Raw genomic sequence first — 27,683 nt, 5'->3', positions numbered from 1 at the left:
CTTTGTTTACTTTTAGTGGAGATTCAAAACAACATTTCTCTTCCATCAAAATTCTTTGTGATCATCCTAGTTCCACTGTAGAGCTACATGCTTTGAAAGGTAAGCAAATGCACCTGTGGTACTTATATTTGTATGAATGTTGTACTTTGATAAATGTATATCAATAATCTTGTCATAAAGTTCATATTCTATTAGCAGTTTCAGCACAATTTCCTGTCGCCTGTAAAAACAAACTTGCATAATAGACCCTTCTGTAAATGCCATACTCAAAAAGGGTAAAAAATAGCACGCCAGTTCTAATGACAATACTTATATGTTATTAAAAAGTTACTGTTTTCTCTATAAGAGAGAAAGCATTGGGCTGGCAACGACCCAGGTTTACTTGGGGCAGGAAAACAATTCTTGATGACACTAAGTTCCTACGGTTTTAAAATCATAGTGTTTATTTTCTTGGTCTTATGTATGATTGATGTTTAGTAGGTGACTGAATTATATCAAAACCTATTTATTCCATCATGAAAGCATCTGATGTTTTACTATAGGATATTTGTCAAGAATATAATGGTATTTTAGTTATTCGGTGAATTGAATATGTCACCAGTTCCCGGATGTACTGTACCTCAAGATTTTTTTTTTTTTTTTTTTTTTTTTTTTTTTTTTTTTTAGCTAATGGCACTGTGAGACCTTTTTGTTTAAATTCTTAATTTGAATTCAAAACACAAAAATCTCCTCAAAAGTCATTATGTTATCAAAGGCTCTTACTCCATTATGAAGTACATAGTCCCACATCATATGATTGTTCCTGCTTTTACATTAGTTAAATCTAATTACAATAATATATTTTTTTCTAGTGTTCAGCTATACTTTTTTCACCGTAATTTATAAAAAAAAAAATCATTGGTATTATATATTTTCTTTTGGATAGGCCTATAGGTCATATATTTTAGCCACTTCCTCTGATTTTTTGTGACAATTGAAATTGATGTAATTTTCCTAATTCTTTTTATTAAACTATCGCCCTCTTAATCTGCTTTTACTTTGAAATAGCTTTACTGCATACTTTTATTAATATGTTATAGCCACAGGTCTGTCAAGCCATAAAGGAAGATCACTTTTCCTTTCATGTGGCTTCATTACAGTTATCTGGTAACCACTTCTCAGAGAGATTAAGTGTTGGTAATCCTGTTTTACCACTGTTAAACTGGTCAAATCCCCCCCCCCCCGTCTTCAGGGATTCCTATCACCCATTATACTTCAAGGGATGAATATATTAGTTTCTTTAGATATAGGCCTCACTTTTATTTGTTTTCGTTAGGCCTGGCTAGATTGTGTTGTCATTACGGTGACGTTTGTATCGACACAAAAACAAAAATGGATTTATATTTTCCCCCACATTGTCATTTTGTATCAACTTATAACTTGGAAGAGAAAACAAAAAGTAATAAGTTATTTTGAAATATATACTAGAAAAAAAATTCATTTCTAATAAAATATTTTACAATATATTTTCGTCTTGGGCAGTTTGATTTTAATGTTCAATAGTTTTGTCAAACTGCATAAAATAAAATGCAAATTTATCATCCATGTATACTGCTGCTTAAAGGGCAGTAGTTGAATGTTTTCTGTACCTGCACAAATGTAAATACAGTAATTAAGGATTTCATGCATTTCATTTACCCTGATAATGTTTGTCTTTTAGTATTGAACTAAAACAATTTTGTGATATTTAGAATATCTTATTTTGATTGTTTATTAATGTAGTTTATGTATTTCCTTGTTTCCTTTCCTCAATGGGCTATTTTTCCCTGTTGGAGCCCTTGAGCTTATAGCATCTTGCTTTGCCAATTAGGTTTATAGCTTAGCTTGTAATAATAATAATTGAAAACATCTCCAATCACATCAATGATTTCTAATGTTCTACATTTTGTAAGATATTTTAACCTGTACTATTTTAATTTCTTGTTGATGGTGTTGCTCTCGCAATGTTGCAATGTGACATAACACGGTAGTTTGCATTGTTGATAACACTGTTTTTCTGTTACTGGTAGGCCTATAGTTTAGATGAAGGCTATTTGTGTAAGCGAAAATCAAGAAATCTAGATTCGAGAAGATAATGTTTGGGGAGAAAACTTCTCGTACTTGACACCCCTCATTAATGTGCACCATGAGGATGTTGTGGGGCTCTGAGATTGATGTGAATGGTCAATGTGGTGCAATGATAATGTTTAATTTATCAATATGTTTATAGTAAAGTGAAGCGAGGCCTTTGTTCATATTTTGTAAAGAAGAAAATAATATCGTTTCAAGGATATTTATTTGGGGTAAGTAAGTCACTGGTAGCCTATAGATTACTGTTTGACCCTGTGACCAACATTTTATGATTTTGTATAAACATTGTTCGATGTTTTCACTAAAACTTGAAAACAAAACATTCACAATACATTTATCAGCACAAATGTACGAGAAAAAACATTATCAAATTAAAGTGAGAATGTTAAAGTTATTTATCTTCCGAGAAAATAAACAAATTATTTAGAAAAATGTGATGACAAATTCCAAAAAATTGTCATCTTTTAATACCCATTGGCATCCTAAATACGGTTTGGCATCTTTTAAAATTTAGCATCTTTCCATGAAAATAATATTTATATTCTACTCAGACATGCTCATTTTTTTTACTTTAGTTAAAAATCCCTGTTAACGTTTCATGTAGAAGGTGCTATTTCAAAGACATTACACATACTCATATGAATTTAAACGAATATAGACAAAGAAATAAAAAAAGAAGCTCAGTTTACACTCGACAGTTTATCAGTTCAGTTGTATTGCGCGCGATAATCAAAACGCCGGAACTTTCCCAACTCGACATTCGGGAATACTGTTTTTTATGCTTCTGTTTTAAGGTGAGTACTTTTTTTAGGCTCTTGTGTTAGTATATTTATTAGATATTGTAAAAAAGGGATGATCAGCAACTTTCGAAATGAGAAAGCAAAACGACCAAACATTCTAGCCTACGAACCCTAGGCCTAGGTATAGGTTAAGTCCAGGTTTGATTAGGGTTGCCTAATTTAGAAATAAGATTTCATAATTGGGGATATTTAAAATTAAGGCTTTTAATAAAGGTAATAAAATATACTATATTGTATTCTGTATGATTAGCCTATTAGGCTTAGGGTAAATAGGCGGTGTATTTGTATTGTATTGCTGGGTGTGTTTTCGAAATAAGGTATATAGCTATACGGTGTTTGGATTAGTTATAATAAAGGCTTAGGATAAGCAGTTTTATTATAGTTTATGACAGGGTAATGTAATCTAAGGAAAAAACTACCATTTTTCTATATGTCTATCCTACTTGTAGCAATAACCTGATATGAAAGCATGATTTAGGGTAGGCCTAGAAATTGCCGTTTTGTAGTAGGTTATTCAGTTTTAAGGAAATTTTAAGGTATTAGTTTCAATCAAATTTTGATATCTATAGTTGGTAAATATATGATACTTCGCTATCTTGCGTTTTATGCATTTCTGACATCGCTTATTTGTTCATGAGTTTTTGGACCCCCTTTTATAAAGATGATTATGGGGGAAACCAGGATTCTTTGGGTGGGGAAATGTCTTAAACAAGGGATTTGCAGCAATGATAACAGTCAGAAATGTAGGTATTATTACAGGGCAATGTAACCTAGGGAAAAAAAGTGATTATTCAAGACTTTTGAGATTTGTATAAGGGTACAGAACTTAACAAACCCACCTAACCTAACTTAGTAGTTCCCAGGTCAGAACCCCTAGCCTCCTGGGGCCTTCGACCCCCCCTTTCCAGGTCACAATCCCTATCTGGGGCAAGCCCCCGGACCGCCTTCCCAGGTCACAAACTAAAAGTAAATTTTGGGGAACCACGAATTACTGGAGACCCCTTGAAAATTACCAGAATCCCCTACAATATCACTGCAAACCCTTAGAAATTGATAAATAATGTGTTTTTATTAATTAACATTATTTTTTAGTAAATTAATTAAATAAAATGTGTATTTTAAAGCACTTTTCTATATACCCTTTACACGATATAGAAAAGGGTACAGACCCTAACAAACCCACCTAACCTAACCTAGTAGTTCCCAGGTCACAACCCCTAGCCTGGGGCAAGCCCCCAGACCCCTTTCCCAGGTCACAAACCTTCCCAGGTCACAACCCCTATCCAAGGTTCTACCTGCAAATATATAAAAAATATAAATGCTAAAAACATATAAAGAACGTATTTTAATAAAAACATCTAATTTATCGATTTCTAAGGGTTTGCAGTGATATTGTAGGAGATTTCGGTAATTTTCAAGGGGATTCCAGTATTTACCTGAGGATTCCAGTAAATCCGGGGGATTCCAGTAATTCGAGGTACTAATTTTTAGCAATTATTTTTCAATTTCACATGAGTAACAATAGCTATACACTGAACGGAGAGCATTTCTACCATAATCAATTGCCAACATAAATGAAATTACACTAAATTTTGAAATAGATTGTCTGGCAAGCAAAACTTCCAGTGTTTTGATTGTGTTTCATTACTAAATCTCTAAATTTGATTATTTACCCCAGAAATTAAGGTTAAAGTCATTGATAACATGCTATTTAAGCGTGGTAATGCGTTCGCCTAGCATTCGCATGGCAGCAGATCGATCCCCGCCCAGGACCGTGAGTTTAAGCTGTTTACTGTGGAGGCTACTGCTATGGTTGGGCAACACAGTGGGGGGTTGGGCTTGCCTGGCTGATGTTCTGATGAGCTTCTATTCTGGTGAAACTGGAACTGAAACCAGACAACTTTAACTTTAACTTTATTTAAGTTGATTTGGGACTTCCACCCACCTAATGATGAGTCTCCACTGTAAAGAGTGAAATAGTTTGTCCCTGTATATAGTGCTGGAACAAATGACAAATTTGGAAATATTTTGTATTTTTCCTAACTATCCAAACCTTGAGCTCTTTGCACATATTGGTCCTGCCATCACCTTATCCCTTAAGAAGTCCTGTTAGCAGTTTCGAAGTGAAGTGATGTTACCAGTATGGGTGTGAGCGGGCCGGCAGGTCTACCTCATGCTCTACCCCCTTCCTCGTTAACTAGCAGTGGGTAATTACACCTCGCTAAGAGTCTTATGGCTAGTTTCAGCTGTCACTTAAATATATATATCCACCGTAAAGAGCTCAAGGTTTGTATAGTTTGGAAAAATACAAATAATTTCCAAATGTCATTTTTGTTTTGGTACGTTCATATTCCCTTTTTCTGAATATAGGCTATTTGTTCTGTAACTGAAATACAAACCACGCTATTTAATATGGATATTACTTTCGGCGTAGCTGAAATGACGAGCCATTAGAATTTTAACGAGGGTTTACTACCCCTATCGCTAGTTAGCGGGGGTGTAGGGAGGGGTAGCTTGCTAACCCCCTCCTCACACCTGTGTGGTGAGCTCACTTTTACTTTGGCTCGGGTGGTGATTGGACGTGTCCGCTTTCACCCTCGCCTCTTTGACAGCCATTAATGCTTTTTGTCTTTTTACTTACTTTTTCTCATACTTGTAATATACTGTATATATAAACATCTTTTGTTTATGTATATATTTGTGTATAGAAATGTAGTAAGTTTTGTTTTCAGTGTTTGTGCTGTGTGTGTAATGTACGACAACGATACCTGCGTAGTGCAAGGCCACCACGGTTCCACGTCATGGGGTATGGCCTCTCCCTCTTGGTCCATCGGTTTTTCCTTTGGCTTTTCCGTTAACTCGGCCGCCGTGGGGAATCATCATCGCTGGACTTTCTTCATTCATCTATTATCTTCGCTGTTCCTCCTTTCCTACGGGGAACTTGGATTCTCAGCGAAGGGAATGTGGGAGTTTAATTTGACTACGCTCTCTCTCTCTACTCGAGGTTGTTCACCCCTTACTACTACTACTACGTACTATTACGGAAGCTCCTTTTCCGTTGCGGGATGGGTTGCTATTCTGTTTATTTGTCTGTTATTTTTAATGAAATCTAATTGTATTTTTAACTTATCAGCTTCTCTGTGGAGAACACTTTCCTTCGGGGATCAGTGGTTCTTACTATTTGTGATCATTCTTAGATGAATTACATAATTATAATTATGTTTTTGTTACAGATCTCCGCCCTCCTCCTTCTCCCGTGAATGTCAGTGGGGGAGGAGGGCGCATACTTAATTTTTAATTCTTATGTTTTGCTATTCCCTCGGGGGTACTCTTCGGAGTTCCTCCCGGGGGAATTTCTGTTAAATAATTATTTAACTTTATTTTCCCAGTTAACTATGCAGTTTTTCTTCGTAAGTCCTCCCGTGACAACTGTCAGCTCTTCAGTTCATCTTGGAACGCTAAGGAGGTTCGCTTCCAGGTGTAGGTAACTTCCCTTTCGAGGGAGGTTCCCTTCCCAGGTGTGAGAGCTTCCCCCTGCTGAAGGGGAACTTCTCATACCTTAATAATTCCTGGATGGGTTTTCCTGGTCCTCAGGCGGTTATGCTCTTGGTGCTGAGCGACTGCACTTGTAACCATGCTCAAGGAGCTGAGCGGTTGCAAGGCCGGGCGCATGAAAACTTCAGGTGGCTATGCTCTTGGGGCTGAGCGGTTGCCTGCAGCTATGCTCAAGGGGCTGAGCAGCTGCAGGATCAGTCTGGTGATCTCTCTTGTTCGTGAGGGAGGCCACTCTTAAGGACTCCTATTCAGAGGATTGCTCCTTATAGGTCAGCTTGCTGATCCAATGGCCCTAAGGGGCGCCATCACCAGTGTCTTCAATTCTCTTCTACGAAGTGTTCACCCCTCTCGTTCGCGAGAGAGGCCACTCATAGAGACCCCTCTTTGGAGGATTGTTCCTGATTAGACCAGCCATCTCCTAGACCTGCTGACCTGCCGTCTCCGTTCCTGGCTGCTGACGCTGTGGGTGCCCATGCACCCCGTTATCCAACGGGCACCGGTCCCTTCGGGGCAAAAGGGGCTTTCTCACATTGTGAGTAAGTCCCTTAAGCGCCAGGTATCCCCTGCGCGCCAACGTTTGCCTGCTGTTCCTGAGACTGCCATCCAGAGACATCCTGTTCCAGGGACTGGGCGCCAACGTTCACCTGCGCATCAGCGCACATCATTGGAGTTTCCTGAGATAGCGCACAGGCGCTCACCAGTGATTCAGCCTGCGAGTGTCTCCTAGTCTCTTCTATGAAGGGCACCTCTCCCGTTCGCGGGAAAGGTCTCTCATAGAGACCCTTCCTCGGAGTATCAAGCAGATCTTCCAGTGTTGAGCCAGCTGACCTACCGATCTTCCAGCTCAACCTTGCACTGCAACGAAGGACTTCGGCTCTGGACTCTGAAGCAGTCCTGCCTACGGTCCTCATCGAGGGATGACCGCCCTTTTTAAGGACACATCCCAGTTCCTGATCGTCCTGTCAGCTGACCCTGCATCCTAACGCACTAGCGCGCGTGCTCGCCGATCATGTTCTTACGCCAATGATCTATGTAGGCGCGCAAGCGCCGACGATCTTCTTTCGCGCGCAAGCGCTGACGATCTTCCTACGCGCGTAAGCGCCGACGATCTTCTTTCACGCGCAAGCGCTGACGATCTTCCTACCCGCGTAAGCGCCGACGATCGTCTGCGCGCGTGCACTGATGGTTTCCTGCGCGCGCTCGCCGATCTTCTAACGCGCGCGAGCGCCGACGATCTTGTTAAGCGCAGAACCGCCAACGATCTTCTTACGCGTGCAAGCGCCGATGATCTTCCTACGCACGCAAGCGCCGACTATCTTTTTCGCTCGCGGGTACCGATGGTCTTACACGCACGCGCCAACAAACTCCTACGCGCTGCAGCACGCTCCAACATTCTGGTCCACACGGGCTCTTCATTTTGATCCTGCACATCAATATGTTTCTTGCGCACTCTATGAAGTCTTGCCTGTGCGCGCGAGCGAGCGTTTTCAGCAGTCTCCCGCGTGCGAGCCAGGGTATTCCCGCGCGCCCGCATCAGCGATTCGACAGTCTTGCGTGCAACCCCTGGGTATTCCCCATCGGGCCAGCTCCAGCACGCTCCTTAGCGCAATCACCAATACCCTCCCCCGCGTGAGGCTGCCGGACATCGCGCGGTAAGGGCGCCATCGCCACATTCCCCCCCCCCCCAGCACAGAACAGCGCGCTTGCCAGTTGAGGGCGAAGGTTCCAGAAAGGCCCAGGGACATGCCTTCCTTATCTTTTTACAGGCGATTTCCCCTCGAGAGGGAGTGTCTGACAGCGCAGCCGTCAGCCGACAGCCTGGTTTGGGACTCTAATCAGATCGGTAGCACAGGCTTTTAAGCTGTTCTCTCTGAGTTGAGCCACATCCACTCCCCCGATGAGGGGAAAGAGGAGTTTCGGACGAGGTAACTTCTACAAGGTCGTAGCTGTCTCCTCGTAAGTCTTCGAGGCAGGCACTCTCCCCCCTCAGACTTTTCTCCCTCACCTTCGGCCGAAGTTTTCCCGCCCTCGGGAGAGTCACGGGAGGTGAGACGTTCCCCAATCACACCATTAAGGGAAACCCCACTGCGCGGTAAAGTCTTCTCGAATAGGGGTGGAGAAGAGCCTGTCTCCGTCATGGTTGGAGTCCTGCATCCCTCCCGGGAGGGAATCAAATGACTCCAAGACAGTAACGGGAGTCCCCTAGCACCAAAATGTGCAGGCTCAGACATTCTTTCGTTATGGGAACGAACCTGTTTGAGCCTAAGGACGTGAAGCAGGCGGCTGAGAGGTGTAGGAAGTCACCAAGACTCCCTCCTATATGGGGCTTTGACATTCAAGCCCTATAAACCTCCAGCACCTCAGCAACCACGTTCCATGAAAACAACAGCAGCTAAGACAGTGGGGTCTAGCCCTTTCCAGTCAAGGACAAGAAAGGCATTTAGTCCCCCAGGGGAGGGAAGAATCCTAGAAGGAGCAGCCGAGGCCGCAAATGCTGGGATTGCCAGTTCCCCTGCATATCCGCCAGTGGCGGGATACCTACGAGGTTGCGCAGACAGGTTGCGGCAACTCAGGGCCGTTTCCTGGACGATTTCCGTAATCAGTCAAGGGATATCGCGTCCTGTTCACAACCCCTCTACCTCCCCTGAGGACGAATCTGGTGTCATTTAGCACCCTTGCCATGGGATCAGCAAGGGGGGCGAATTCTGTGGGTAGAGGCCCAGATTAAAGCAAACTCCGGTCAGCTTGGAGACCGCAGACACAGTCAGTCTTGCAGTAAACCGCAAGACTTCTTGTGTATACTGGATCTGAAGGACGCATACTTCCAGATCCCAGTCCATCCGTCTTCAAGGAAGTACTTATGATTCAGCATAGACAACAAGGAGTACCAGTTCAAGGTGCTGTGTTTCGGTCTCTTCACAGCACCACAGGGTTTCACCGGAGTTTTTACCCTAATATCTTTGTGGGCACTCTGGATCGGCTTCCGTCTCCTCCATTATCTGGATGACGGCCTGATCCTAGCAGACTCGGAGTCACTCCCTCTTTGACACCGAGACAAACTTCTAGGACTTTGCCAGAACCTAAGGGTCAGGGTAAGTCTCGAGAAGTCCGCTCAGCTGCCCAATCAAAGACTGGTTCACCTAGGCATGATTATAGACACCAATCTCCACAAGGCCTTCCATCAGACGACAGGATAGCAAGGCTGAGAAGAGTCACAAGCCCTTTCCTCAGACGAGAAGAGCTTCCAACACAATCGTGGTTACGTCTCCTCGGTCACCTTTCACCCTTGGCTCGTCTAATTCTCAACGGTCGCCTCAGGATGAGGTTTCTCCAGGGGCGACTCAGGTCCTAGTGGAATCAAGACTGCGATTCCCCGGACATCATGATCCCTATGGATCCTTCGGAACAGACGAACCGCCAGTGGTGGGTGACTGGCGAGAACCTATGAAGAAGAATGGATCTTCTCGTTTCCTTCCCACGGATTGGATGCTGTTTTCGGACACCACAAAAGAAGGGGGTGGGGGGGGGGTGGCACGTTCTGTACCACAGTACCTCAGGCCTGTGGTCAGAATCGGAAAAGTGCCTACATATGAATCTGCTAGAGATGAAAGCCGTCTTCCTGGCCTTTCAACAGTTCCAACAAAGACCTGGCGGATCATTCTGTGGTGTGATGAGCTACAACACCACAGTAGTAGCGCACATCAACAAGCAAGGAGGTACCTTTTCAAAGCAGCTATCCCATCTCTCAGTAGAGGTAGTGAGATAGACTGAAGTCCACTCGATTCTTCTATCGGCTCGCTTCATTCCAGACAAAGGGAATGTGCTCGCCGACAGTCGGAGCAGAGCGTCTCAGATAATGAGTACCTAGTGGTCCTTGGATCATTCAGTAGCCAATAAAGTCCTGACTTTGTGGGGTTACCCGACTGTGGATAGGTTCGCTACAGCGCTGAACTTCAAGCTCCCTCTGTATTGCCCCCCAATCTCAGATCCCAAGGCACTCTGGCAAGAGGCCTTCCAACAACGGTGGGACAGCACCAACGTGTACTCTTTTCCCCTGTTCTGTCTGATGAGAAAGGTGCTCAACAAGACCAGAATATCGGTCAATCTTTCGATGACCTTTTTTAGCTATGCTATGGCATCACGCAGAATGGTTTCCGGACCTTCCGCAATTCCTATCAGAGTTACCGAGAGAGCTCCCTCCACGACACAATCTACTCAGACAACCACTGCCAGCATCTTTTAGAAAGCCGTAGCTTCGCTTCGACCTCACGACTGGAGACTATCCAGCATCTCCTCACTAAGAGAGGATGGTCACAACAAGTTGCGAACGAGATGTCTGGACACCTGCGTAGGTCATCCACAGGGGTCTACCAGGCAAAGTGGCGAGTTTTTTGTTGTTGGAGTCGTGAACGGGTATCTCCACTCGATACCACTATTCCAGCAATAGCGGAATTCTTCGTATATTGGCGGGAAGAATGCCCCTTTCAGTCTCGGCAATGAAAGGCTATCCCTCAGCCTTAAGTCTAGCCTTCAGGCTCAAAGGAGTGGACATTTCTTCCTCGGAGGAACTTTCCCTACTCATATGAATATAAGATCTTACCTGCCCTCAGTCGGAAGTGAGACCTCCTCCATGGAACGTGGTTCGAGTTCTCGGGTCTCGTAAGAGACCTCCCTACGAACCATTACTCAGTCTTCAGATCGCCACCTAACTTGGAAGGCGGTGTTCCTACTAGCTTTGGCCTCGGCCAAGCGAGTCAGTGAACTTCATGGTCTCTCGTATGACATCACCCATGCAAGGGGATGAGGGGAAGTAACGTTCAGATTCGTCTCTGAGTGTGTGGCTAAGACACAGAATCCGGGAGTGCCGGATCCTCGATTCGACTCTTTCCGGATTTCGAGTCTTCGTTCTGTAACAGATGACCCAGACCATCCCCTACTGTGTCCAGTAAGAAGTCTGAGGTTATATCTCAAAGAACGGCTGTATTCGTCCCCAAGTGCAAGCTTTGTTTGTGAGCACTGGGAGAACGAAGAGGAGGGTCACCAAGAATACCATCTCGGCTTGGATTCGTAGGGTGATCCATCTGTCCCTGAATCCTGACCCTCCTCCATCATGTCGCCTTAGAGCGCTTGATGTCAGGGGCGTAGCTACGCCCCTGGCCTTCAAGAAGAACTTCTCAGTGATGCAGGTTCTACAAGCAGGGGTGTGGAAGCGTCAGACGACCGTCACAGCCCACTACCTGCAAGACGTGACCCACAGGAGGCTCGATACGTTCTCTATCAGCCCTGTGGTGGCTGCACAACAGCTGGTTTAAACCTCAGGCTCCTTAATGGACAAGTAGCAGAGGGTTGAGGGCATTGTTACCCGGTCTTAGTCTGCATGAAAGAAAAGGTATGCCTGGCCCATATTCTTTTCTTCATCCTCCCCTCTCTTGGGGAAAGCAGCATCCTGGGTTCTCTGCACAGCTGACCTCAAACCATTGCAGGTAAACCATGTTTCCTTGTGTTCCTAGTATTAAGTTAATACTGTCACGTCCCCATACCCTGACGAGGTGGTATTGGGAAAGTCCTAGCCTAAAGTTTTCCATCTAAGAACTTCAGGTCAACTTCCTAGGACGAGTCACACATAATCCCTCACACACAGCTTATGTAGGCTGCAGCCCTTACATAGCAAGGTGCGAGCAAGGTGCAGGGACTCTTTATTGTTGAGTGCTGACAAACTCAGATACTGATTCCCTGGGCAAAGCCAAAAGCCAGTATGGCTGGGACTTTTCCACCCTTCCTAAGGGTTGAGTCACCCATATTAAATAGTGTGGTTTGTATTTCAGTTACGGAACAAATGACAAATTCGGAGATAATTTGTATTTTTCCTAACTATATAAACCTTACCTATTTAATCAAACTTGCCCGCCAGCCCTATCCCCCGTGAAGTCCTACCTCTAAGTAAAGTGAGCTCACCACACAGGTGTGTGATGGGGGTGGTAGCAAGCTACCCCTCCCTAATCCCCGCTAACTAACGATGGGGGTAGTAAACCCTTGTTAGAATTCTAATGGCTCTTCATTTCAGCTACGCCGAAAGTAATACCCATATTAAATAGCTAAGGTTTGTATATTAAGGAAAAATACAAATTATCTCCGAATTTGTCATATTTGTTGTATAAAAATATCTTGTTTCTTAAACCATTCAGTATATTTTGTAATTTTGATTTTAATAAATTTTAAAAATGTCTACCGAGCACTCTTAAAACTTTTAAAAGAGACTGCCAGGCAAAAAATCTCACAATAGTTGGAGAACTCAGATAGGACGCTTCCAACACAATCCCCATTTCCAAGGAGACAAGGTGGTTCTGATATTCAGTAGGAAGTTCCTTTTGACTAATATTGGTCCAGGCCTTGACAGCTACTCCATCCTTGTCACTATCTGATTAGGAGGTTATTGGAGTCGTCTTTTCTCCTATCAATGTACAGTATTCATAGAATGGCACATTCCAGTGTGAAAGATCCTTCTAGTCCAGGTCATAGGGTTTGCCTCCCATAAAAATTGGTTGCCTGATTAAGATAATGAAAGGTTTGTTTGTTTATATGCAGCATACAAACCATTGTTGTTGAATTAGGGAGATTGATTCAGAATGTGCTGGAGATGGTTGTTAGAATTGGTTTACAAGTGGTTAACCAGATGGTGAAGGGTGTGATCTAGGAGCCCTGTCCCCTCTCTTAGCTGGAACTGCTCACTTTTGATTTGTCCAGTGTCGAGTACACGTTGTTGTTGTAAATTACCTGGCCGTTCCAGCCAGTCATGGGCTCTTGCAATTCTGCAACCTGTAATAGTTCTGTACACATATACTGCCAGAACCTTACCAAATTTTTTCCTTTTCTTTTTCAGGAAATTAATACGTTGTTGGAATACTGTACTGTAATGTAAGAGAAGCAAGATATACATACTTACTCGGAGAATGATGGATGTTGCAACCGGTTTCTGAGTAAACTGGCTGTAGATCCACACTTCTTTACATCTTTTAATGGGTATGATTGTTTGGAATCATCCCCATGCACTAAGTGCAGGTTGTGGCCTTCTGTGCAGTGGCAGGCTTATGCTGTGAGGGTGAAGAAGCGAGCCAAGCCTTCACTAGGGACTGTCTTGGTACCACCAAAGAAGACCCCCGATGAAGTGTTTTGCTGCTTTGGTCTCCTCGTGTGGTGCGACTTTTACCACTGCCCCTGTGTATACGCCCTTGGTTTTGTCCCCAGGGAGTATGCAGCTGAACAAGTAACCCTTGAATCTGCATCAGCAGATGGAGTGTAAAGGACCCCCAGTGTTTGCCTCACTATTTCTGAAGTTGGAAGCTCTTCACCTGTCTGTACAGACTCCTGATGATGAGTTTAATCTAAGGAAGTCTTGGGCTTCCTTAGGTCCTTCAGGTAGGCCCTCCAGGACTTTGTTGAAGGAGCTTGTAGCTAAGGTTAATTCTACCCTGGTTACCCCAGAGCCAGTGTCTCCAGTGATCCCAGTGACAACCTGTGAGATCTGCGAAGGCTCGTAGAGGGATTCCCATGCCAGCGGAAATAGTGCTGGTATCAGGTGTTGAGCACAAGGTTGGGTGCAAGTATAAGGTGTTTGTTGTCCCAATGCCCAGGGTTACCATATTCTCTGATTTTGCCCATGTTTCTTGGCCCTTCCGGTGTGCTTTTCGCCTCAACCCTTGGGGCCCGTATCTCCTGTTCCTGTGTCTGCCGTTGTGCCTTCCCTTTCCCCTGTGATAGTGTGTCCCAATATTGTGGCTCCTATTGGAGCAACCTTAGTAGTTTCTCCCAATGGGGGAGTGTTTTCATTGCTGGTCGCTCAGACTTCAACTCCTGTGATTGCAGAAACTGGAGTGAGAGTCCTCTTCTTCCTCGTCCTCCGACTCATTCAAACACTTATTCTAAGATGAAGAAGAGAAAGAGGTCAAAGAAGTCCAGGAAGGTCAGCTGAAGTTATAAGGAGGAGGCATCTTTTGACAACACCTCTCTTTTAAGTGGGGTGGACGGCACCCGAGTGGCTTGTGACCACAAAGGGGCCGGAGTCATTGCCCCGATGCATGGGGCTCTGGGCTGGGACCCTGTGTCTTGGTCCCATACCACTGCCTGGCTTCCTTGTTAGCCTGCCAGGACAGGCTTTTTTCTGTAACCCAATTGGTAGAGAAGCTTTGGCAATTGCCATCACCCTTCTCCTCAGGAGAAGTACCTGTGCATTCTTAATAGACCTAGCAGCAGTGACAGTCTTTCCGACAGATGATTGCATCAGTAGATTCAAGGAGGTTGTGTGACTGTTCCAGTCAAAGATAAAAGTGCTGTACCAGATTGGTGCTGGCAATCTTCTCAACCACCTTTCCCCATTGGAGAAGCTCATTCCTCATGGGTATCTTCACTAGATTTATTCATTGGTGTCTGAAAGATGACTTGTCAGCTGACGGGGATTCCTCCTTTTGTCCTGTCCCAGCGGGGTAGGAGGTCTGTGCTGATCTTACCTGGTTGCTTGACGAGGTGAACCTTTATCAGGGGGAGAACTACTGTACTCTGCCCCCGGACAAGCTTTTGTTCTTAGCTGCAAAGGAGTGGTGACTGGGTTCGAGAAGACAGGCATCTGCATACCAACAATGCAAGCAGCCTTTCTATTGCTGCAAGTACATTATTCCAGAAATGTTTAAGGATGCAGTTAGTGTTGATAAGTGACATTACCACTGTAGTGGCCTTTGTTATTTACAGCTATCAGGGATACAAATGTGATACATGAAGTGATATGCTATTGAGGAAATATCCTAAGATTTGTGAAATGCAAATAGATATTAGAAATTGGAAATTTATAAAAAATAAGGAGGAAGATGTGTATAGATTGGGACATTTTCAGGTAATTATTTATAGTGTGGAGATAATTTTGTGTAATTTTAGATATAAGAGTGTGAGGGAATTTGATCAAACAGTTTTCAACAACTTCCATGACTGGTGTTTTGGTGGCATTGTGGATACGGATCAGAGGGGGGAGAACTGGGGATGGTTGAAGAATGACACAGCTACGTTACACTTTAAAATGGCCTTCTACGTGATTTGAATGCGTATGCCAACATACAAATATGCCAAAATAGCCCTTACGTAATCATGAATTAAGACTAGAATTGCAATGTTGCAGGTGGTGATGAGGTGAAATGTTAGGATCCCTACGTTTCTAAGCTGGGTGGTGTCAGGGGGGATCTTTGAGTAATGCTTCAGGTGGGGAACGTCACCATTGGGTAGAGAGAGTGGTGTGATTCTACACGGTAACAGGAAAACAGACTAGAGTATCTCTTACACAATCAGGAATAAGTGCTAGAATCCCAAAGACTTTGTTGGCGGCTGAAAAAAGGAGTAAGAAGGGCTAATACCAGGGACGGGAAGAGCTTTTTTTAGTGAAATTTCCTAAACTGTGTGATATACAACCATGTGCTGTACAATACTCTTTAGTAAGATATAAGAGAGATTTTAACTTCGATATTGTTTATACTGTATTTGTAAATGACGTATCCGGGAAGTCAACGTGTGTAGTACTGGGCATGTTTTGACATCAAACGACGTCATTGTAGCGAAGGGGTTAACTGTATGCTTTATACTGTACAAGTCAGGTATGCAAAATACAAGAGATGTAATAAGAATGATATATCTTTTTATCAATTATTAGTGTAGGAAACAAAAATATAAAGTCAATATAAGTGCTGGAAAACAATTGGTAGATCAGGTTTTAGAGACCTTTTTAATGATCAAGCTCTGATCACGGTTCTTTCCATTTGTCCCTCCCATCCTTCTACCCCCAGTTTGTCACTCATTCCTGCTTCCTCTACCCACAGTTGCCACCTCAGGTTCCCTTTCAGTGGAACATTGATTTGTTAAAGATAGTAAATAATTTAACTAGTTTCCATTTAATTCAGAAACTTCCTCTAGTGAGTTTGTCCGTGCCATCCTTCATCTACCAAAGCCCCAAGCCTTCTTTCGGCAACTTTAGAGCTAGGAACCTGGCATAAGCAGCAAAATTTGAGGCATGGCCACCAATATTTAGCTTGCTCCCCTAGGCCTTGGTACCAGTTTGGGTATTGCATTTGCTATTGATGGTGACATATCTCTGTGGTATTGAGAAAGAGATCTTCTATATCATCCTCTGAGGAATTGAATACTTGAGTAGGCAATTTTAGGATAGTTTGAAATAGGCATGTAGGAGGCAAGAAAAATCTTTGAGACTAGCTTCTGTTTCTTTTATATTCCCTAAACTTTTGACCTTTGTGTCTATCATTTTGCAGGTATCGGTAGAGCAGCAAGGTGCAGAAGCTGATTTTCAGTCCTCTTTTGAATTTGTATTCTTTGGATTCCTATACAAATGAGTTTTGCGCTGTCCCTCACCCCTCATGGACTACCATTGATAATGATCCTTCTCGATGAACTGGGCACCTGTGCGTGGGCTTCATCGAGGGTTATTTGGAATTACTCTGGTTTTAAGGCTAGTGTTCCTATTTTGGGGCCAGCTCCTGCTTTTATAAGCACTTGGGCTTCAGTTTTAACCAAAGTATGACTTTTTATTACTTTTCATATAGTTTATTTATTTCCTTAACTCCTTTCCTCACTGGACTGTTTTTCACTGTTGGAGTCCTTGGTCTTATAGCATCCTGATTTTCCAACTATGGTTGTAGCTTACCAAATAATAATAACAACAATAATAATAATAATAATAAAAGGTAGGATTATAGGTAAGAAGGACTAGTGTATTTTGCATCAACTTTCAATTGCTGTACAGTACTCTCTACATGTTACCATTGATGTACAGTATATTTCAACTAACCCTACTGAGTGTGGTATTGAGAGCATATGAATATGGGAAAAAAGTGATTGAAATAAAGCAAATTTTCATGATTAAATTTATTGTTTATTTACTTAACATACTCCACCTCTCCAAAAATTTAATGGGTTTAAGGCTAAGTAAAGAAGGTTTAAGACATGCTAATTATTAACACCAAGAGGCGAGTAGGTGTATCTTCTTCGGTGTGCTAGTTGAAATCGATTTCCTTTTTTTCGTATCACTGAGCTTGTTCTGAAAGCATGTAGCATATGAAGGATTTTGTAGATTCAAATACAGTAATAAATTTAATCATGATTTTTGTTTGCAGGTAGTGTTACACTGTACCCCATACAAACTTGCAGATTCCAGTTGGTAAGTACTTTATATATACTGTATACTGTAGTAGAGAAGGAGCATATTTTTTATAATTATATAGGTAATGATAGTTTATTTTTTACTGTCTTTGTGGCCAAGCTGTTGTGTGGTTCTTAAGGATTATTTTGTAAAGGCTGGAACAGGATATACAACATGATATAACAAAGAAATATTGTCTTCCTTGTCCTAGGGCCAGTGTGTCAATGTGCGAGGCATGAACTCATTGTGTATAAAGTAAACACACAGGGTTTAGGCTCTATTAATGCAGAATTTGTCTGCTAACTGACAACACATCACCCACTGAGAACTATTACTAACACTGAAGACAATGCTAATGTGGGTGTTTGTTTTTTACCTGGCAACCATCTATTTGTTCCGTAACCGAAATACAAACCACGCTATTTGCATTGGGTTTACCTTTTAGCGTAGCTGAAATGACGAGCCAATAGTTTTTAACGAGGGTTAATTACCCCCGCGCTAGTTAGCGGGGGGTAGGGGAAGGGTAGCTTGCTACCCCTCCCCCCCCCCACACACACCGGAGATTTGCTTCACTTCACTTTTGGCTCCGGCGATGAACAGACGTGTCTGTCCATCGTCCTCGTTGACGGCCTTTAATCTTTTTTCTGCTTTTTCTCTACAGTGTGTGTGTGTGTTAGAAGTTGACCACCTTTATTATTGCTATGCGTACGTGCCCTGGAATTGCCGGCCGCCCTTGTGGTACCTTTATGTCGGCTACGGATACGGATCCTCACACCATTTGCCCGCAGTGTCGAGGCCGACGGTGTGATCAGGAAAATATGTGTAGTGAGTGCAGGGAGTGGTCTGCCTCCCAGTGGGAGAGGTTTGGCCGCCGGCGTAAGAAGAAGTCTAAGAGAGACCGTTCTCCTTCTGGGGTTACCTTGAAGGAGGAAGGTTCTCGGGACTCTTCTTTCGCCGCCTAAACCTCCTCCAAAGCTCCCCCTCGTTCGGCTCCTAAGGAGAGTCGGCCGAGTGGTAGCGCAGGCCCTAGTTCTGTTTCCTGACCTTGGGTGGGGGGAGAGGGCGTCGCCTCCCATAGCGGGACGGTTCCCCCTCCTCCTCTGGGGGAGGTTATTGATGAATCACTGTCTAATGATAATCTTTTACAAATTTGGGCTTCCCTGGGGCTTAAGGGCTTGCCCTCCATGATTGCCCTGATTGACCTTGTCCAGTTGGGGGCCGCCGTTAAGCAGTCGCCGGTGATAGCAGAGGTAGACCCTCTGTCTATCATCGACGTCGTGGTGGCAGAGGCCTCCGACGGGGCGGGCCAATCCTCTGCAGGTGCAGTTGGGGATGTTGGTGCTGATGGCTCTCCTCCCCCTTCCGTACATCCTTCAAAGGGGAAGGGAGTCCTACGGGCTCGTCTGCTGTCCAGCTTCCCTCTAAGGGGAGTGCCTTGACTGAGACTCCCCTTCGGAGGACTGATGGTCCTGATGATCTTCCTCGTGGCCGCCTTCGCCGTAAGGCTCACCGTCCGCTGCGTCACAAGGGCCTCCCATCTCCTTATAAGGGTGTTAAGAGGCGCCTTTTTGGATCTTCTTCTTCCGAAGGGGACTCTCCTCGTCGTAAACAGCCTACAGCTCCAGCTTCATTAGACCTCTCTGGGGATCGTTCTCCTACTCCTGCTAGAACTTCACCTTCTGGGGCAGATGTTCAGCAACCTGTCCTCGTCACCCGACGGGCAACGGTCCCTACAGGGCAAAGGGATTCTTCCCTTACACGTGCAGTGTTAGCGCACAGGCGCTCTCCTGCTCGTCAGCGCTCTCCTGCTCGTCAACGCTCTCCTGCTCGTCAGCGCTCACCTGTTCGCCGGCGCTCTCCTGATGTCCGCCCTCCTTCTCAGCAGCGCTCTGCTAAGGACATCCTTCAACCTGTTGTTCCTGAAGAGCGCTCAGCGCGCCAGCGTTCCCCTGCTCGCCCTTCTGCAGTGTTAGCGCACAGGCGCTCTCCTGCTCGTCAGCGCTCTTCTGATCGTCAGCGCTCTCCTGTTCGTCAGCGCTCTTCTGAGGATCATCGCCCTCTTGCTCGCCAGCGCTCCCCTGTGGTCTCTGAATATCCTGCAGTCCCTGTGGGGCGCCCTGCGCGCCATCAGTCTCCTGAGCGCTCTCGTGATCCTCAGCTTGTTCCTGCACAACATCGCCCGCGTTCTCCAGCGCGTGTTTCTAAAGCACATGTTCGCCCACGCGCCTACGCGCTTCCTGTTCCTGTTCGTGAACGCGCCTCGCCAACTATTCCTTCACAGGATTCCATGCATCGCCCTCTTGCTCGCCAGCGATCACCAGCTCGCCAGCGTTTACAGACGATTCAACAATCGCCTGCTCGTCAGCGTTCTCCTACGCGTCAGCGATCACCTGAACATCGGCGATCTCCGGATCGCCCGCGTGACTTATCGCCTGCGCGCATGCGGTCTCCAACGCGCCGTCGCCCAGAGATTCTGGAAGGACATGGTTCGCCCTCTGCTAGCTCGCCCTCGCGCGATCGTTCGCCTGCGCGACCTACGCGCTATCGCTCGCCAACGCGTCACCATGCGCCAACGCCCCATCGCTCGCCTGCGCACCAGCGTTCGCCAGCGCATCACCGATCGCCTGCTCGCAATCGCTGTCCCTCGCGCTACAGGTCTCCTGACCAACGTCGCCAGCGATCTTCAGAACGTTCTTACTCGCCCACGCGGCAATCTGTTTCCTCGCCATCGCGCCAACGCATTCGTTCACCGGCTCGCCCACGCGCTCGTTCGCCTGTACGCCCTCGCGCCCACTTGCCTGCGCGACCGTTTGCCTTCGCGCGACCACCGTTCGCCTTCGCCCGACCACCGTTCGCCTTCGCCCGACCACCGTTCGCCTTCGCACGACCACCGTTCGCGCCGAATTTCACAGCACAGCAGGAACGCGTGTTCCCAGACAGCGCTCTGGATCGCCTCCATCAAAACGCAGGACGGTTGTGCAGGACAGGGAAGACACTTCAGAGAGGTCAGTGCGTCTTTCTTCCCTCTTTCCTTTTCAGGCAGGTCCAGTGGTGTCCACTCCAAAGGATCGCCCGATTCCTTTTCCTCCAGCGAGGATTTCGGACTCTGTGTCCGTGGAACAACAGACTTGGTTTGGTCCTCTGATGGCGGGCGTTAGTGAGGGTAATGAAGCCAGCACTCGCCGATCAGGGCAACAAACCAACGGCTGCCTCACCTACCCTGAAGAGAAAGAGAGGAGTGGACTTCGTGGTGACTTCCCCCAGGGAGAAGTTGGTTCCTAAGAGGTCTGTCGGGAAGGCCCCTTCCCCTGCTCGAGCGTTTTCTCCTTCTCCCGTGGAAGAGGCTTTTCCGTCCTCGGGTGAGTCCAGTGAAGCGATAGTCTTCCCCTCAGCACCAAGGGGGGAGCCTTCTCTTCATGGAGGAGAATCGTCTCGTGCGGAAGGGGCTCTTCGAACCTCTTTGTTGGGATCCTGTATCCCTCCCAGGAGGGAACCCAAGGACTCCAAGACCATCCCAAAATCATCTTCGAGGATTTGCCAGGAACACGCGGCTCCCCGGGCTTCACCCCAGGAAGAGATTCCGGGGACAGGAGACTTAGCTGCCAGCCCGCAAGGAGGAGATCAGCAGGAATATGAACATGCCTTCTGGCAGGTCCTGAGCCTGATGAGGCAACTCAACGGATTCATGGACCCCGTGATCGCCCCCCGAGAAGGCAAGGACACAGTCTTGGACGAAGTGTTCGACGTTCGGAAAGCCCCTAAGTCCAGTGCGGCTCTGCCCTGGTCTCGGGGTCTGAAGAGTGCCAGAGCCAGGGCCAACGCGCAGCTCGCGATTCTTGCCTCCTCCAGTCGTTCCTCTGCCGGGAACAAACTCATCCCTCCTCCTCGTCTCCAGCAGAGGAGGTATTTTGAGATCTTGGGTGAGTCCAGTCTCGCTCTTCCTCTCCATCACTCCGTGGAGGAGCTGGCAAAGGGAGTTCCCCTTGAGAAGCTCTCTGCCCGGCAGGTGTCGTTCTCAGCGTCGGAGATCCTGAGCCATGAGAAGGTCGCGAAGTGCGCCGTGCAGGCCACTTCGTGGTTGGATTTATGGCTAGGAACTCTGGGCATCCTATTGCGCTCCGAGGACTTGTCTAAGGAGACCAATAGGAAGGCCCTGGAGACCTTCTTACTCTCGGGCACCCGCTCCATCGAGTTCTTGGCGCACCAGGTCACCACCCTGTGGGCCAACTCGGTGTTGAAGCGGCGCGATACGGTGACCGAGAGATTCCATCCGAAGGTCCCAGCCGTGGATGTGTGTACGCTCAGACATGCTTCCCTTCTTGGGGAGAATCTGTTCGAGCCACAGGATATGGAGCGAACGGCTGAGAGGTGGAGGAAATCTAGCACGGACTCCCTCCTCCATAGGGCCCTTACAGCTCGGTCCTATAAGCCTTCAGCTCCGCCGCAACAGCAGCAGCAGCCTCGTAAGGCTCCGAAGCAGGCAGCGGCAGTTAAGAAAGTGGTGTCTAAGCCCCAGCCCTTTCCAGCCAAGGTCAAGAGGGGCGGCAAGTCCTCCAGGGGAGGCAAGACTCCTAGGGGTAGCGGCCGCGGCCGCAAACCTTAGGGGTGGCAGTCCCCCTGCGTGTCCACCTGTGGGGGATAGCCTTCAGCGTTGCGTCCGCAGGTGGCAGCAACACGGGGCCGATGCTTGGACGGTTTCAGTGATCGGCCAAGGCTATCTCGTCCCGTTCACAACATCTCAACCTCCCCTGACAGCGAATCCAGTGTCGTTGAGCTCATATGCCACGGGATCGGCAAAGGGGCTGGTTCTTCGGGCGAAGTCGAGACCATGCTCAAGAAGGGTGCTCTCCAGGAGGTCGTCGACGGCTCCCCAGGCTTCTTCAGTCGGCTCTTTCTTGTAAAGAAGGTGTCTGGAGGCTGGAGACCTGTCATCGACCTCTCAGCTCTGAACGGGTTTGTCAAGCAAACCCGGTTCAGCATGGAGACAGCGGACACGGTCAGACTTGCGGTGAGACCTCAAGACTTCATGTGCACACTGGATCTAAAGGACTCGTACTTCCAGATCCCAATCCATCCGTCTTCCAGGAAGTACCTGAGATTCTGCCTAGACGACAAGACCTACCAGTTGAAGGTGCTGTGTTTCGGTCTCTCCATAGCTCCTCAGGTGTTCACCAGAGTGTTCACCCTGATTTCATCTTGGGCGCACAGGAACGGCATTCGTCTCCTTCCTTATCTGGACGACTGGCTGATCCTAGCAGACTCGGAGTCGACCCTTCTTCGGCACCGAGACAGGCTTCTAGGTCTTTGCCAGGATCTGGGGATCGTGGTAAACCTCGAGAAGTCCTCTCTGCAGCCGTCCCAACGACTGGTTTATCTAGGCATGCTTATAGACACCAATCTCCACAAAGCCTTTCCATCAGACGACCGGATAGCAAGGCTGAGGAGGGTGGCGGAACCCTTCCTCAGGCGAGAAGAGCTCCCCGGCCAGTCGTGGTTGCGTCTCTTAGGTCACCTGTCCTCCCTGGCTCGTCTGGTTTCAAACAGCCGCCTCAGGATGAGATCCTTGCAGTGGCGGCTCAAGTCCCGGTGGAATCAAGGATCCGATTTCCCGGACATTCTGATCCCGATAGGATCTTTGGAACGGACGGACTTGCGGTGGTGGCTGGTCGACGAGAACCTGCGGAAGGGAGTGAGTCTTCTCGTCCTCCCCCCGGAATTGACTCTGTTTTCAGACGCGTCAAAAGAAGGGTGGGGGGCGCACATTCTGAACCAGAGGGCCTTAGGCCTTTGGTCAGAATCAGAAAAGTGCCTGCACATCAACCTGCTAGAATTGAAGGCCGTCTTTCTGGCTCTTCAGCAGTTCCAACGGACCCTGGCGGGTCACTCCGTGGTGGTGATGAGCGACAACACCACGGTAGTGGCTTATATCAACAAGCAGGGAGGCACTTTTTCGCAGCAGCTAACCCATCTTGCAGTAGAGATTCTGAGGTGGACCGAAGTCCACTCGATAACAATATCAGCTCGCTTCATTCCTGGCAAGAGGAATGTGCTCGCCGTCAGTCTGAGCAGGGCCTCGCAGATAGTGAGTACCGAGTGGTCTTTGGATCCTCAGATAGCCAACAAAGTCCTGACTTTGTGGGGTCCCCCGACCGTGGACCTGTTCGCGACAGCGTTGAATTTCAAGCTGCCTCTGTACTGCTCCCCAGTCCCGGACCCCAAGGCAGTCTGGCAAGATGCTTTCCAGCAACGGTGGGACAACATCGACGTGTACGCCTTCGGACCGTTCTGTCTGATGAGAAGGGTGCTCAACAGGACCAGACTATCGGTCAACTGTTCGATGACTCTGGTAGCTCCGCTATGGCATCACGCGGAATGGTTCCCGGACCTTCTGCAGCTCCTGACGGAGCTCCCGAGGGAACTTCCTCCACGACACGAGCTTCTCAGACAACCCCACTCCAACGTCCCTCACAAGGCCGTGGCCTCGCTTCGGCTTCACGCCAGGAGACTATCCAGCGTCTCCTCACGTAGAGAGGCTTTTCGCAACAGGTTACGGAGAGAATGTCTCGGCACCTGCGAAGGTCCTCTTAGGGAGTCTACCAGGCGAAGTGGAGAGTCTTTTGTGGTTGGTGTCGTGGGAGGGGTATCTCTCCACTCGATGCCACTATTCCAGCAATAGCGGACTTCCTCGTTTATCTGCGGGAGGAAATGCGCCTTTCTGTCTCGGCAGTGAAAGGCTATCGCTCAGCCTTAAGCTTGGCCTTCAGGCTGAAAGGCGTGGATATTTCTTCCTCGCTAGAACTCTCTCTACTCATACGTAGCTATGAGCTTACCTGCCCCCAGTCGGAAGTGAGACCTCCTCCTTGGAACGTGGTTCGGGTCCTCAGGGCTCTTAAGAGACCTCCCTTCGAACCATTACGCCAGGCCTCTGATCGCCACCTGTCTTGGAAGACGGCTTTCCTGCTCGCTTTGGCTTCAGCCAAGCGGGTTAGTGAACTTCATGGTCTCTCGTACGACATCGCCCATTCAAGGGGATGGGGAGAGGTAACGTTCAGGTTCGTCCCTGAGTTTGTAGCAAAGACTCAGAATCCTGGAGTGCCGGATCCTCGGTTCGACTCTTTCAGGATCGCGAGTCTCCGCTCTGTAACAAGTGACCCAGACCAGCTGCTACTATGTCCAGTGAGGTGTCTGAGGCAGTACTTGAAGAGAACGGCTGCAGTCCGTCCTCAAGTGCGAGCATTGTTTGTGAGCACAGGCAGGACGAAGAGGAGGGTCACCAGGAACACCATCTCAGCTTGGATTCGAAGGGTTATCCACCATGCCTTGAATCCAGATCCTCCTCCATCACGTCGCCGTAGGGCACACGATGTCAGGGGTGTTGCTACGTCCCTGGCCTCCAAGAGAAACTTCTCTGTGACGCAGGTACTTCAAGCTGGAGTCTGGAAGCGTCAGACGACCTTCACAGCCCACTACCTGCAAGACGTGACCCACAGGAGCCTCGATACGTTTTCTATCGGCCCTGTGGTGGCTGCACAACAGCTGGTCTAACCTCAGGCTCCTTTATGGACCAGTAATAGTAGGTTGAGGGCGTTGTTACCCGGTTTTAGTCTGCGTGAATGAAAGAGTATGTCTGACCCTTACTTCTTTCTTCATTCTCCCCTCTCTTGGGGAAGCAGCATCCTGGTCCTCACATAGCTGACCTCGACCTCTGCAGGTAACCCATGCTTCTTTGTGCTCTTAGTATTAAGCTTAATACTGTTGCGTCCCCCATACCTTGACGAGGTGGTATTGGGAACGTCCTTTCCTAGATTCCTATCTAAGGTCTCAAGGTCAACTTCATAGGACGAGTCACACCTTCCTCCACACACAACTTATGTAGGCCACTTGTTCCTAGCGAAGCAAGCAACTTGTGAGGTGCAAGGGCTCCTTCTCTCAAGTGCTGCTCACTGAGGGATTGAGTCCCCGGGCAAAGCCGAAGTCAGTAAGGCTGGGGACTTTCCACCCTTCCTAAGGGGTAAGTCACCCAATGTAAATAGCGTGGTTTGTATTTTGGTTACGGAACAAATGACAAATTCGAAGATAATTTGTATTTTTCCTAACCATACAAACCTTAGCTATTTACACATATTTGCCTGCCATCCCTGGCCCCCAAGTCAAGTCTTACCTCTAAGTGAAGTGAAGCAAATCTCCGGTGTGTGGGGGGGGGGAGGGGTAGCAAGCTACCCTTCCCCTACCCCCCGCTAACTAGCGCAGGGGTAATTAACCCTCGTTAAAAACTATTGGCTCGTCATTTCAGCTACGCGAAAAGGTAAACCCAATGTAAATAGCTAAGGTTTGTATGGTTAGGAAAAATACAAATTATCTTCGAATTTGTCATTTTTTGGTTGTCTTAAAAGAAGGCTGTGCTTGGTTCCACTGGGGCTGAACAGTCCATGGTTTCCACTATTTCAGCATCCAATACTAAAGTTATACCTTCTTTGATTAACATAGCTATTCTTGAGAGAAAGGAGTCAAGATTTCCTAGCTTCCTCCTTTTTTATCTTATCCATAACTTTCACACCTACTGTACATTTTCTCTCCTTAATATAAAAAAAGAGACTTATTGGCTAACAATGCTGTGTATTTGGTGGCCAGTTGTAAGAGGTCTTCTTCCACCAGACAACGCTATTCAGTGTGGAAGGCATGGATGGCCCTCTTTAGGGATAGGACCCCATGCCAGATAACCCCAAACATTTTGGCTTCCTTTTTGGTCCATCTCATAGAAGATGAGAACCTTAAGCAGTTAACAGTTTTGTCTTACTAATATGCCTTGATAGAACCCCTCAAATGGGCATTTAGATTGGATTGGATTTAAACGTTTCACAATATTACTCAGTCCTTCACTTTGCAACAACTGTTGGTACACTTCCTTCATTTTTGTGATCACTTAATTGAGTGTTCCTCACTCTCACTCCTGCATGTCTCCTGATATTGATGTTGGGTCTTCTTTAGTTGGCCAACAATTAAAAGCCTCTCCTATGGCAGATCATCTTTAAATATCGGCCTTACAGACTGTTTGTGGTGATCTCTGTCCAGTATCTACCCTGCAAGCATATTTGCTGAAACCCACATCATCGGCAAAGGTTGTCTTTTTCAAAATAACCAGACCAATAATTCACTTTCTAGAGGAGTTAACCAGGTTTCATGACCTCGTCAAAAAGACCAATCCACTTTCCATCCATGGAACCCATGATGAGAGAAAAATTGCCATTTCATTAGCCATTTTTGCTTATATGCAATTTAAGTACAGTACTGTATATCCAAAGCTTAGTGGGTTGGTCTGGTCATAGGGTGTTGATAAGACTACTGTACATGGAAAAAAATCCAAGAGGTTCAATATTTATGCATGTATTCAGCTCAACTCTATTGTGGGACCTAGGGGGGAAATCGAGTTGAAGAGAGGGATCCTCAACAGGGTCCCTTAGCAAAAGTACCGTGATGGTCATCTAGGTTGCCTGTGCAAGGGATTTCCTTTTGTGAGGTGGTTGATTTTAGTTTTTTTACTTTTCTGTTCGCATATGTAAGCATGAATTTGGAGTTCACTTTTATATTGGTGACTGCCCCTTCTGCATGAGTCTACCTCTTTTTATGCTCTGGTGTTAGTCCCTGAAAAACAAACAGGACCCCCAAACCCCAGAAAAGAGGTTTGGACAAAGGATAACCGTATTTTTTGTGATGTGCTGTGCGGTTCCCAAGACCCTCTTGCCTCTCTAGACTCTTGAGGTGAAGTGGGATATAACCGAGGAATTCTTCTGGATTGAATAGATGGTTGCCAGGTGAGAAACAAGCTCCCAGGTAAGCATTGTTTTTAGTGTTAATGGTTTTCAGTGGGTGATGCATCATCATCTAGCAGACAAATTCAGCATTGGATGTGATGTGATGGATCAATAGAATCTGAACCCATACATTTCTCTTATAGCGTACACACTGAATCCTATGCCTTGTATGTTTTACACTGACCATAAAACAGAAAATACAATATTTCTTTCATGTAG

General features: G+C 46.7%; 1 protein-coding gene and 1 long non-coding RNA gene across 2 annotated transcripts in view; one reads left to right on the top strand and one right to left on the bottom strand.

Annotated features, from left to right (window-relative positions):
* Nucleotides 1-2,812: 2,812 nt before the first annotated feature.
* The window catches only part of LOC137619636 (uncharacterized), a 300,875-nt gene continuing 276,004 nt past the window's right edge, over nucleotides 2,813-27,683 (top strand). Inside the window, exon 1 of the long non-coding RNA XR_011039944.1 lies at nucleotides 2,813-2,903. This is a non-coding gene — a long non-coding RNA (uncharacterized lncRNA). The remainder of the gene's footprint in view (nucleotides 2,904-27,683) is intronic.
* The window catches only part of LOC137620254 (probable glutamate receptor), a 24,629-nt gene continuing 24,597 nt past the window's right edge, over nucleotides 27,652-27,683 (bottom strand). Inside the window, exon 10 of the mRNA XM_068350496.1 lies at nucleotides 27,652-27,683. This exon is cut by the window's right edge and continues 265 nt beyond it. The gene's annotated coding sequence lies outside the window, so the exon portion shown is untranslated.

Source organism: Palaemon carinicauda, chromosome 26, assembly GCF_036898095.1.
Source record: "Palaemon carinicauda isolate YSFRI2023 chromosome 26, ASM3689809v2, whole genome shotgun sequence".
NCBI lineage: Eukaryota > Metazoa > Arthropoda > Malacostraca > Decapoda > Palaemonidae > Palaemon > Palaemon carinicauda.
The sequence above is the reverse complement of the archived record's forward strand: the minus strand, read 5'-3'. Positions and strand labels throughout refer to the sequence as shown.